A 13,701-nucleotide genomic window follows, 5' to 3' on the forward strand; every position below is an offset into this window, starting at 1 on the left:
ATGTGGAGGCGGCGACAACTGGAAGAGTCGCCGACAAAAATGGGCGACGGTGTCGGTGACGGAGGAGGGTTGCTTGTTGGCCGGGGGGGGGATGAGAGGGGAGGCCAATGTGCCACAGACCAGCGGGCCCGGGGACAGGAGTAGGCGAGCGCGCGCGTCCGTCGCGTGTCCGCGCCGACGCAAATCAGGCTCAAAAATGGGTCGGAATGGGTCGCCCGTGGACGAAAAACGGACGCGCGCCTGTTTGGGTCGGCGCGTTGGGCCACCTTTTTTGTTCGCGCCGACCCAAACGGACGACCACGGACGAAATGGGTCACCCCATTGGAGTTGCTCTAATTGCAGCACACTTTATATGAACATATAAGTTACAAAAGATTAAATCTTTGTTTAAATTTCGCATGTGATTTTCTTTTGACAATAGTAAATGTTTCTTCGAACGGGAACATTTCTGAAATTTCTGAACATCTGTTAAAAATTAAAAATAAACTTTAAAAATAGAAATGAAAATATATCACTCAGCGACCGGTTTACTATTTGTTTTTTGTTCCTTTTACATGTTTTCGTTTTCCCTTTTTTGTTATTTTCAACAATATGCTCGCACTTATAAAAAAATGTTCAAAGTTTCAAAAAATGATCATTGTTTCAAATTTTGTTCATAAAATACAATTGTTCGCAATTTAAAATTGTGCAAAAATTTCAATAAAACGTTTGTGTCTTCCAAAATTGCTCGGAATGTCAAAATGCGAAACTCTTTTTTAAAGAGTGAGTGACTGAAATTATGAACATGAAATTTTTTTTAAAGACACTAACAAATATGAAATTCCAAACGAAAAACTAAACGTTTTTTTTGAATTTCCGCAAACATTTTTTGTATCTGTGTAGAATTAACACCATGTTCAACGTAGGGTGTCAGGGTAGGCAAAAAGACTCTATTGGAGAGCATGTTGTTTCTCAACATCTCTCAAATGATCATCATTTTTTTATTTGCTTGTATGACCAATTCAAGGAACCATGCCAAGTTATTTTGGTTTTCTACAAATTTTGCTTTTTCTGGAGTTTTCCCGGTAAAAAGGTGATAAATGGCTAGACATGTCGCAACTTGCATACAGTGTCGGAAATCGTTCAAATCTGGTATGCATACCTACCATGGGCATGCCCACCTGCTTGCAAAAGTTGGGGGTCCATTTAAGAATGTCCAAAAATAGACTATGTTGAACAAAGGGTGTTTGGATAGGCCAGTAGGCTTTGTGTGACAGCATGTTGTTTCTCGACATTCTTGAAATGGACACTATTTTTTTTACATGACCTTATATGACCAATTGAAGCCACCATGCCAAGTTGGTCGTTTTAGACAAATTTTGCGTTTTCTGTATTTTCCTCGGTAAGAAAAGATCGATAAATGGCCGGATGCATACTTTGTCGAAAAATATTCAAACCTGACATGGATTCCTATCATGGTCATGCCCACCTACTTGCAAAGTTGGGGTCATTTAAAAAATGTGCAAAAGTAGAGCATGTTCAACGGAGGGTATTCGGGTGGGCCACAAGGCCATACGACTCAGTGTGAGAGCATGTTTTCTTCCACTTTCTTTAAGCCCTAAGTTTTGCCATGGCCTTGTATAACCAATTTAAGGCACCATGCCAAGTTGTTTTGGTTTTTGATAAATTTTACATTTTGTGGAGTTCTCTCTGTCAAGAAAGGCCGATAAATGGCCGCGCGTGTCACAACTTGCATACGATGTTGGAAATTATTCAACCCTAGCATGGATGCCTACCATGGGCATGCCGACCTCCTTGCAAAATATGGGGTCATTTAAAAAGAGCCAAAGGTAGGCCATGTTCAACGGAGAGTGTCCGAGCAGGCCACGAGGCTCCGTCTAAGAGCACCTTGTTTCTCGCCAATCTTAAAATGGTTCCATTTTTTATCATGACCTAGTATGACCAATTCAAGGCGTCATGTCAAGTTGTTTTTGTTTTCTACAAATTTTGCATCGGGTGGAGTTTTCTCAGTCAAAAAAGAATGATAAATGGGTTGACGTGTCGCAACTTGCATATGGTGTCGAAAATCAATCAAACCTAGCTTGTATCCTTATGATGGGCAGACCGACCTGCTTGCAAAATTTGTGGTCACTTCAAGTATGTACAAACATAGACCATGTTGAGCAGAGAGTGTTCAGGTAGGCTAGGAGGCCCAGTCTAAGAGCACGTTGTTTCTCGACATCCTTGAATGGACCCATTTTTTTCCATGACCTTATCTAACCAATTGAAGATACTCCCGACAATAGTGCCGCTCAGGACAACGCCAACAACCAGAACGCCAACAATGACAACAACAACGACGATATGATCAACGAGACGAAGATGACCCTGAGGATAGCAACTACATGCCAGAGTCCGAGGAAGATAGAAGCCTCGGGCCCGATGAATACGATCTCTTCGAGGAACCCCTTGAGGTACCTCTGCTCGAAATATTCCACGGAAGATTGGCCAGCACGTACAAAAGCATCAAGCAAAAGTCCCAGTGGCTTAAATCCGAACATAATGAACTTAATGAAGGGTAGGTCGAGTCCCTCAGGGCTGAGAAGGAACTTGATCACAATCTTGGGAAGGCCAGGGTTAATCAGTTCTACCCTTGAAGGATCCCGCTTCCAGAGCTAGATGAGGAGGCCAAGGACAACGTGCTATCTAAGTGCGAGTGGGCCGAGAAGCCCGACTGCCCTCCTCGAGGCCGAGATAGGCAAGTAGGCGGGTACAAAAATCTTCCCGAAGCATCCTGGTGCCTAGGTGGAATAGATCCACCGCGACCCTTCAAGAAATACGGTCTGAGGGAGAAATTGCCATTAAGGTCAGAAGCTCCACCTTGATCAATCTACAAATCTAGGGAACGTCCACCTAATGGACAGGCAAACCACATACTTTTGAAAACAATTATCAATATTTTTGAAATGCAAACATTCCTTAAATTTGTGAAAAAAGTTTGGAAAACGAGAACATTAAGCACCACCTTAATCAATCTACAAATTGAAAAGATTCACAAATTTAAGAAAGAGTTCACAGTTCGAAGTTATAGCGGGCGGAAGTAATCCAAGAGTTCAATAGTTGGAATTCTACTTCATGCACCTATATTTTGAAGGTTAAAAAAAAGAAAAATAAACAAATGGGCCAAGCCGAGGACGGAGAGGTGTGTGCGCCGGTTTGTATGACGCTACTTCCTATACAACGGGAGCTCCTAGTCAGCGCTTGTTGCGCCAGTTAGTGGACGCAGCGCTCGCACGTCACCTTTCATGGGGCCGGCCGAACTACACGAGCGATCAGCCGTCGCTCGTGAGGAGCATACGCCCAATTGGTTCTTCGTGGTTCAACAAGTTGACCATTAACCGTTGACTTTCGACAAGTGGTTCATCTTTTCGGAAAAGTTCATGGATTTGAAAAAAAGTTTGTGGATTTGTAAAATGTTCACAAATTGAAAAATACCATGAATAGAAAAAAATTCACGGATTTTGGAAAAAATTTCCAAGGATTTGGAAAAAGTTTATCGATTTTGAAAAAGTCCATCGATTTTGAAAAGCAAAGTTCATCAACTTTGAAAAAATTCATACATTTTTAAAAAGGCTCATCGATTTAGAAAAAAAGTTCATCAATATTGATAAGAAGATCACAAATTTAAAAAAATTAACCAATTTTGAGAAAATATTCACAAAATTAAAATAAGTTTATTGATTTTTAGAAAAAGCGAAATTGAAAAAGTTTGCACATTTCAAAAGAAAAAGGAAAAAAAAGAAAAATAAAACCCGAAAAAAAACTGTTTGAAAAAACGAGAAAAGGAAAGGAAATAGGAAAAAAGAAAAAAGAAAAAGAAAGGAAGAAAGGAGAAAAGTGCGATAGAGGTATTTAATAACATCAATTCAGGTTGGCTCTTTCTTTATCACATGAATCCTGCCATTGCTTGTATTTCTTTTTGCGATATAAAATATATAAAAACACGAGCATTATTTGAGAGTGACAATTAAGGAGGTCAATATCCTACTCGACCAAACGTCATCAACATATTATCATTATTCATCAGGAAAAAGAAGCATGCAGCAGCGTTTGCCTGCTCTCCGTTCAGTTCCGACGACCACTAGGTGGGATACCGCAGTACGTGCACTGGCATCCGTCGGAAACGCACTCGCCCACCGAGGTGCCGCTGATGCGGTGCTGGCAGTACTCCATGCACTTGTCAGGATTGCATATGCCGGGGATGGTCGGGAGCACCTTGCAGTCCATGGGGGTCACCGTCGCAGTGGCGCCACCGCCGTTAGCCGTCACCACCTCTGTCACCACATCTACGGATCGAACAGCGCACACAGAGAAGTTAGCGCGAGGCATATATATTACCTCCAGTTTGTGTTACTTGAAAAGTTGAAACTAATAACGCACGTAGATATGCCAACGTGAGTCGGTGAGTGGATATGCATACCTGAACAGAGCACCACAATGGCGAGGGCTAGTAGCATCGTGTAGAACGGCCTCATCCTGACTTCGCGAGCTTGTTTGGGGAGTGCTGAGAGACCTAGCGAAGGTTACAGACTGCTGGGATGTGTATTATTCAGCTAGTGGTTGCCGGACGAGCTACCTGCCTTCGCATGGTTGTTTATAATGCAAAGAACGGGCATGCTATTTTTGGAAACAATTTAGTTCGAGGCTTTAGATGGAATGTAATAAGTACTCCCTCCGTAAAGAAATATAAGACTAAACGCTCTTATATTTTTACAGATGGAGTACTTCTCAAAAAGAAAGGTGTAATGTAATTAAGGGTGGCAATCATGTATTTTTATCGACTGCATATCCGTACTTGTAGTTAGAGTACTAAATTAGTAGTTTTCCACACAAGGAGTAACAAATAATTATTTGTTTGAATAAAATTGCAAGTAATCAAGGAAGGCCTTTATGTGGTCACCAGGATATGCATAATACTCTATATATGCACACCTATATATAGATAATAATAATGTATGCATTTATAGTGTTCCCAAAAAAGTATGAATTCATTGTTTGCCAAAATGAAATGTGTATACTGTGGAAATTACATTTACGCCTTGGCAGGGAAATCAAAGCATCAGAACATTTGAACGTTGGTGCACAACGGCGTTTAACACATGCTAAGGCAAACACCCAACTGTTCATGAATTGCAACAATGTTCATTCACCTTCGAGGATCAATTATAGTTCTTCTCGAAGGACCATGAGGGATCCACTCATCCTTCCACATGTCTATACTGTTACTATCATAGACACGCCAACATATGACCTTTTTTGACAGTTTTGATCCCTTCACATATGCTCTGCCGTGTATAGGAGCTACCTTTTTCGCCTCTGCATTCGAAGGGTCTCTAGAAGGGTACTATCTTTCTCGTAGCACTATAGCACAAAGAGAATCTACGTTCTCGATTAATCACCACGCCCGTTCAGCAAGCAGAGCAAGGTTGAGGCAATGTACTCCCCCTGTTTCTTTTTACTTCACATATAAGATTTGATCAAAGTCAAACTACATAAAGTTTGACCAAATTTATATGAAAAAATATGAACATCTACAATACTAAAACTATACAGTATGAAAATACATTTTGTTGTGCATCTGAAAATATTGATTTCATATTGTCAATGTTTATATTTTTTAATATAAAGTTAGTCAAACTTTACCAAGCTTGACTTTGATCAAACCTTATATGCAGAGTAAAAAGAAACGGAGGGAGCATATCTCTGAACCCCATACCACTACTCATTTTTGGAATGTACATTTTCACCATGATATACAATGCATCTTTTTCCGGTGTGTTTGCCATCACCCCACCAATATTGTGACATCATGTCGCGGAGCCTTTTCGGGCCCCCGGAAGCCTCTCATCACACTCCCAACCAACAAACCACACACCTCACGCCAACCCAATGCACAGGAAGCGTGGCACGCATATATCTCGGAGCATGCAATGGGTAGCTAGTGGTACGGTACATTTTCTTTAGGGAAGCGGTACGGCACAATTGGTCTCTCGATAACAGGATCTACAACCATTCATGTATCTTCGACGCCTGTTCCTCAAAACAGACATCCTAAATATTTGCCAACACATTCGGATGTGCCCGCAGACAACGCTAATAGAGCTAGCCATCCAACCTTGTGCATCAAATGTCTGTCCAAGGTCCGGCCTCCTTAGTTTGACACGCATATATAGATCAATGTAGCAATTTAATATGAAGTGCAAATATATGCAATTATAATCAAACACTTCGGATGTGTCAAATGTTAAACTTGCAAGTTTGGCTGTCCATGCAGAAAACCTCATTTTTTGTCTCCCAAACCAGCTGTCTGTGCCAAATCCTTTGCTGTATGGTAGACTCCTCCAAATCGGCCGCCAAGCGCTTGAACATTATAGCATAGTAGGCTTGCACGATCTTCACCGCATCGGGATCCAAGTCCAACATCTTCATGGTCAAAAATCTTGTTGTCCTCCAAAGCGGTCGTGAGCTCAACCTTCTTCTCTTGGAGCTTGGCCAACTTCTCTTGCACAATGATGAACTTTTCAAACCTCTCGGTCTTCTTTTCCTCTTTCACGTCAATGCATTTGATGCATGTGTCTCTTCCTTCGGCATGATGTCTTCGAACCTCTCTGTCATCTTGGCTGTCGCACCTTCTCTCTTCTTCTTCTTCTCCTCCCACTTCCTCCCCCGGTTTCTAGCCATTGTACGTTGCTGGTTCAAATTCAGCATGTTCTCGACAAAAATATAGATGCTTTCGAACAACACAAGACCTTCCACCACGGCGAGATGACGACCATCATATCAACTTATTGTAGGTGTGCGTGCAATGTCGGTGAAGCCTTATCGCTACACTTCACAGCAGAAAGATGAAATCAAAAAACAAGTACGAGCAATGCTAGAACAAGGGATCATTCAATGCAGTCACAACCCGTTTGCTTTGCCTGTGCCGTTTTTTTAACATATTACATACATAGACTCTCATACATACGCACATACACTCACCACAATGAACGCACGCACGCACGCCCTACCTCTGTGAGCACATATGAGAGACTGAGCCGTCACACCATCTTGGGATTGACGAAGTCGCCATAGACGCCTTCATAGTAGATGGAACATCTTTTTTCACTGAATGCACATCGTCGGAAGGCCTGAAATAAATACAAAAATGCGAGCACCCATGTCAAGTCTAGGATAACCCTGATGGGCTAGGGATATCACTGTCCTCTTAACCATCCAATCACATGTTGGTTCGCACTTTGCCTGTGTTGTTGGTGCGCAAGAAAGATAACACCTGGCGATTTGCGTCGACAATAGGCAACTGAAGGCAGTGACAGTGAAAGACAAATTTCCCATGTCGATTGTTGACAAACTGCTGGACGAATTGGACGGCCCAACATTCTATACCAAGTTAGATTTGCGCCCGGGGTACCATGAGATACAAATTGCTGCAGGAGATGAACCAAAGTCCAAAGACAGCATTCCGCACTCACCACAGAAACTTTGAATTCAAGGCAATATACCATTTGGTCTCACGGCTGCACCTGTAACCTTTCAACCAGCCATGAATGTGGTATTTTCACCCTTGCCGCGTCGTTGCGTGCTAGTATCATTATAAAATATTTCTCCGCAAAAAAGAAATCATTACAAAATATGTTTTTATACCATATATAATTGATATAGTGTAGACTTTATCATGAATATTCATGGATCTATGAAACATAAAAACGTTTGACTCAAGGAAAACCTAAAACTTCAAATAATTTAAAATGGTGCAGGTATTATGTGTTTAGATGCAAATACGTGTGATCATAACACCCGGAAAGACGGAGTAGGAGGAGTTGTACTCATTCGTCTACCCAACGCTCGACACAAACTAGAAGAATATAAATCACCACATGGTATTGTTACTGAAAGTGAAAAAAAGTGATTTTGGAACAATTGTCTGAGATAAAAATAGGATTCTGTTGAACAACTATCATGATCTCGTCTCAACGCATATACAAAAACAGGAGTGTTATTTGAGAGTGGCAGTGAAGGAGGTCAATATCCTACTCGACCAAAGGTCATCAACATATCATTATTCATCAGGAAGAAAGAAGCATACAGCAGCGTATGCCTGCTCTCTGTTCAGTTTTGACGACCACTCGGTGGGATAGTGTAGTACATGCACCTGGATGATTTCAAGAAAAAATGAATTGTTTTTCTTCACTTATGGGTGGCATAGTGGGTAATTTATGACAACTTTGAGGGCAATTACGATGACATATGACCAGAAGCGATAGCTGCTTTATTATTAGGAAAAAACATTTGACTCAGGACAAACCTAAAACTTCAAACAATTTGAAACGGTGCGGGTATTATGCGTTCATGATGCAAATACGTGCGATCATAACACCCGGAAGTAGGAGTTGTACTCATTGGTCTACCCAACGCTCGACACAAACTTGAAGATTATAAATCACTACATGGTATTGTTACTGAAAGTGAAAAGTGTGATTTTGGAACAACTGCCTGAGATAAAAATAGGATTTCTGTTGAACAACTCTCGTCTTAACACATATACAAAAACAGGATTATTATTTGAGAGTGACAGTGAAGGAGGTCAATATCCTACTCGACCAAAGGTCATCAACATATATTAATCATCAGGAGAAAAGAAGCATGTAGTGTTGGGAACATGAGCAAATTACTACGAGATTTAATCCGAATAAACAGAAAATAAATCATGATAGCACTAGTAGAGATTAAACTAATCATGCGAACTAGCATAATAGATGAACATATCACATCTAGGGCACATACTAGAAATATGAATTCTACCACGATCTCAAACAAGAAGGATAGCATCACATACGGTGCAGCATGAGCAGCACCGCTGGCGTTGAGGTTGTCGGCCATGTCGTTGAGGATAAGGATGCCGAGGTCGGGGAAGAAGTCATCATTGGCGAAGTCGTCGCTGCCAGCAGTCGCGTGAGTGCGCTCCCCAAAAATCGGAGTACGTGCCGAGTAAATGCGTCAGCTCAGGTCTTAGGACATAGAACATATGTTGTACTAGAGACTCACAGATGACATATCGCTGTGTCTCATAGTTGGGTCTGTCCGACTTGGACCTTATCTCGACTCAGATCCGACTACGTCGAATCCGACCAGATCCTTCCAAGTCCATATTATCCGGTTAGCATCCAATGCTCCATGGCTAGTGAGACCAAGCCATCGACCGTGTCATATGCTAGTCTAGTTGGCTGCGCGTCCACACAACCCTTTTGACTAGGGACCTTTTAGGACAGTCATCATACAATGCATAGTCCACAAACAAGTCACGTACTTGCTGATACACACCATTGATAATGTCCAAGGACTATCTTTATTCATAAACACATAGGAAATATCATCATACATGATTGCCTCTAGGGCATATCTCCAACAGTCTCCCACTTGCACTAGAGTCAATAAAATAGACATCGAATGCCCATAGCTCTAACGTGCCCCTCATGCTTGGGTTGTGGAAGCAGCTTAGTCAACGGATCCGCAACATTTGCATCTGTGTGAATTTTGCATAACTCTACATCACCACTCTTTACGATCGTTTGTATCAGGTGATATTTCTGATCTATGTGTCTGACCTTGTGATGATTCCTCGGCTCCTTGGCTTGTGCGATGGCACCAGAATTATCACAATAAAGGTCCAACGGTTTTACCGAGGCTGGGAAAATACCAAGATCATCCAGAAAGTTCCGGATCCAAACACCTTCCTTTGCAGCTTCACAAGCCGGAATGTATTCGGCTTCTGTAGTAGAATCGGCACTCGTATCTTGCTTGGAACTCATCCAGCTCACTGCTCCTCCGTTCATGACGTACACGAATCCGGACTGTGATCGACAATCATCTCTGTCGGTTTGGAAACTAGCATCGGCGTAACCCCTTACGACGAGTGAGGGAGTCCTGGATTAGGGGGTATCCGGACAGCCGGACTATAACCTTTGGCCGGACTGTTGGACTATGAAGATACACGATTGAAGACCTCGTCCCATGTCCGGATGGGACTCTCCTTGGCGTGGAAGGCAAGCTTGGCAATACGGATATGTAGATCTCCTTCCTTGTAACCGACTCTGTGTAACCCTAGCCCCCTCCGGTGTCTATATAAACCGGAGGGTTTAGTCCGTAGGACACAATAACAACAATCATACCATAGGCTAGCTTCTAGGGTTTAGCCTCTCTGATCTCGTGGTAGATCTACTCTTGTACTACCCATATCATCAATATTAATCAAGCAGGAGTAGGGTTTTACCTCCATCGAGAGGGCCTGAACCTGGGTAAAAACATCGTGTCCCTTGTCTCCTGTTACCATCCGCCTAGACGCACAGTTCGGGACCCCCTACCCGAGATCCGCCGATTTTGACACCGACATTGGTGCTTTCATTGAGAGTTCCACTGTGCTGTCGCCAGAAGGAAGGATGTCTTGTCTCGTCTTTAAAGACGGTACTACTGTTGGGGGAGCTTTGGCTGTCACTACAAGAAATATGTCAACTTATGACCACCACTATTGGTCACTGAATGGTCACAAATTTCCATTTATGACCTTTTTGTGACCAAAAACATAAGGTCAAAAGCTGGGCGTCGTAAACTGACTATAGCGACCTTTCTTCTGGAATGGTCGCAAACGTTTATGACCAAAAAAAAGGTCGTAGATTTAACGACCAACTGTTTTGGTCACTAGCAATTCGACCACACCATGTCAGATCCACCGTGGCAAGCTGACGTGGCAGACTTACGACCAAATGAAAAGGTCATCAAATAGAATCAGCCCGGTCCATTTCAGCCGTCTTGATGGGCCAAGCCCAATAATTCAGCCCATTTAATTTTTTTCTCTTTATTTTGCTTATCTGCATGGGCCTGGCCCAATAATTTGGCCTTTTATTTTCTGGGAATGGAGCCTTTTTCTGATGATTTTTTTATATTCCACTATTGTTTTGGGCCACATCCTTTTTAGTCTAGTTCAAATTTGGGCCTTGGCCTTTTTATTTTCTGTTATGCAGCCTTTTATATTTTTTTTCTTACAGTCATTTCTTTTTTTAGGCCCAAGCCTTTTTGGTCTAATTCTTGTTTGGGCCTTGGCCTTTTTAGAGCCCAGGTTCTCATTTTGCATAACTATAAACAGAAAGGCCCAGGTGCACAAGTGATCCACAAGCCCATGTGCACAAGTAATCCACATAACTTCACAGAAAATAAACAAAATGATCCACAAGTGATCCAGGTTCACAAGATCACATAACTTCACAGAAAGGCCCAGGTTCACAAGTGATCACATAACTTCAATGGATCCATGTGCTCTAGTTTAAACAGCAAAATGCAACAAAATGCAACAGCTCTCAGCTCAGCTCCCAGGTTCACAGGTTCAAAATGCAACAACTACCTTAGCTCAAAGACAAAGAGGTTCATAGCACAGCCATCAAACTACCTTAGCTCCAAAGAGAGCCATCAAGTGGGCTAACTTCTCTTCCTGTTCTTGAGACTTCTTGCGCAGCAGCTCAAGTTCTTGTAGGAATTAAGGTGGTGGTATATTGGCACCATCAATATATTAAGCTAGCGATGTCAAGTGAGCTGCAAGAGGACACAACACCGTTAAGCACAGTTGGTCAGACCATATTGACACGAATCACAAATGTTGGCACCCAGTGTATACTATATAAGTGCTGGTATATTTTTACTACCAAAACCATCACTAATGTGCATGCGTGCTTGGTTTATAAGCTTCATCCATATGGTTGGCACCATCACTGCATATTGTTGCTACCGATGTACACAAGTGTGCACATACACAGCATGCTGCATGCATACGCGCGCATGCCAGTATAAGCTGCATCTCGATGCTTTTCATTGATGATCAAGAGATTATAATATTTTAATAATCCACATAGCTACTCCTACCTAGGTAGCTATACATAGGTGTACTAGCAGCCAGCCCAAAGGCGAGTTGATCAGTAATAAAACATACACTAGGTAGCCAGCTATGTCCTATCCTAGCAGCAACAATGACTTTTGTTTGTCATGCGTGTAAAGAAATGCATGCATTTCCAGTAAATATAATGTATGCATGCTGCCATTGGCCTAGACCACACTAGAAGAAAAATGCTGCAGCGACCATTGGCCTAGACCACAAGGGAAAACATGATATTGCATCCCATGAGGCATGGAGGAGGATCTCTTACCATGACCATAGCAGCACTTCATCTTCACCTTGTCATCCTCACCGTTTTTGCATAGACTTCTCCTGGAGCCGCTCAAAGGCGTTTCCAGCTTCCCGCTCGTCGACTTGCCGTGCTTGCGCCGGATCCGCTGCTCCTTGATTGAGTTCCACAGCTTCTCCACCGCCTCCCGCTGCCGGGCGTGAACCGCCCCATGCTGTCGTATGCATGCCGCCCCAGGATGTCGATGGTCATCTGCGTCCTGACAAAACCAAGCCACAGCAAACTGAATTTCTGACAAAACCAAGCCACATTGAACTGAATTTTAGAACAATAGACAAAATATGTGGCATGCATATACATGGGGCGTGCATAGGTCTGTCAGAGGACTCACCACGGTATCCTGTAGCGCCGAGCAGCAGTCTCGAGGCACTTCAGGAGGGCTTCGCGCCGTGACTTAATCGTTATCATCGTCCACTGTTGCCACTGCCAGGGCTGAGATGGCATCTTTGATCTTCCCTACAGCCTTTGAAAACTACAGAATAAGACACCGGTCCATTAGTGCAAAATACACAAGCCAATTAAGCATGTTCCTCCAATATTATGCAATCTCAAATGCAAACAGGTAACAACACCTATTTATATGCATAAACTAACTAAGATTTTCTAGCAAGATAGATGGCAGCACAGTTGACCTTGAAGGGCAGTAAGAAATTTCATCATCTTATCATTGGTCCGAGAATCAATATAGTGTAAAATTTCTGAGAAAAAGATGCATTTTTTAGAGACAAGATAGTGTACAAGAACAAGACACGGTCTGTAGATTAGCCAAAGTGAGATGGGTATGAGGTTACAACAGTAACATGATGACACACATTTGAGGTTACAGTACTTCCCTCACATCTCATAGCTAATATATGACCATCACCGACGACCATAAACAGTGGTTTTAGCCCCAAGCCACCAGCTCACCAAAAACAGCAAGACAAGATGGCTTGGGGCTAAAACCAGTAATCAATCGTCTACACGTATATATCTAGTCAATAAAATATCTACTACACAAGTGCATACAGTACTCAACATCTACTACAAGTGCATACAGTACTCAACATTCACTCAAAGTATGTTGTGCAGGATCACACCATTCCATTTTCAATCAAAGTACAATAGCACATCACATTTTTGGATGATCACCAAAGGCAAAACTGCTCCTGACTATGATCATCAACATCTACTAGCGGAGCTGGTCATCCAACCTTGTACATCAAATGTCCGTTCTAGATCCAGCAAACATATGCAATTACAACCAAAGTGCGTCGGGTGTCAAATGTTCATAAAATTTGCAAGTTCGGCTGTCCGTGCGAAAAAATCTATTTTTTTGTCTCCCAGACCAGTTGTCCATGCCAAATCGTTCACTGTGTGGCCAAATCCTCCAAATCAGCTGCCAAGCGCTTCAACATCCCAGCATGGTAAACTTCAAAAAAAAAACATCCCA

The sequence above is a fragment of the Triticum urartu genome, chromosome 7, assembly GCF_003073215.2.
Source record: "Triticum urartu cultivar G1812 chromosome 7, Tu2.1, whole genome shotgun sequence".
Classification (NCBI taxonomy): Eukaryota; Viridiplantae; Streptophyta; class Magnoliopsida; order Poales; family Poaceae; genus Triticum; species Triticum urartu.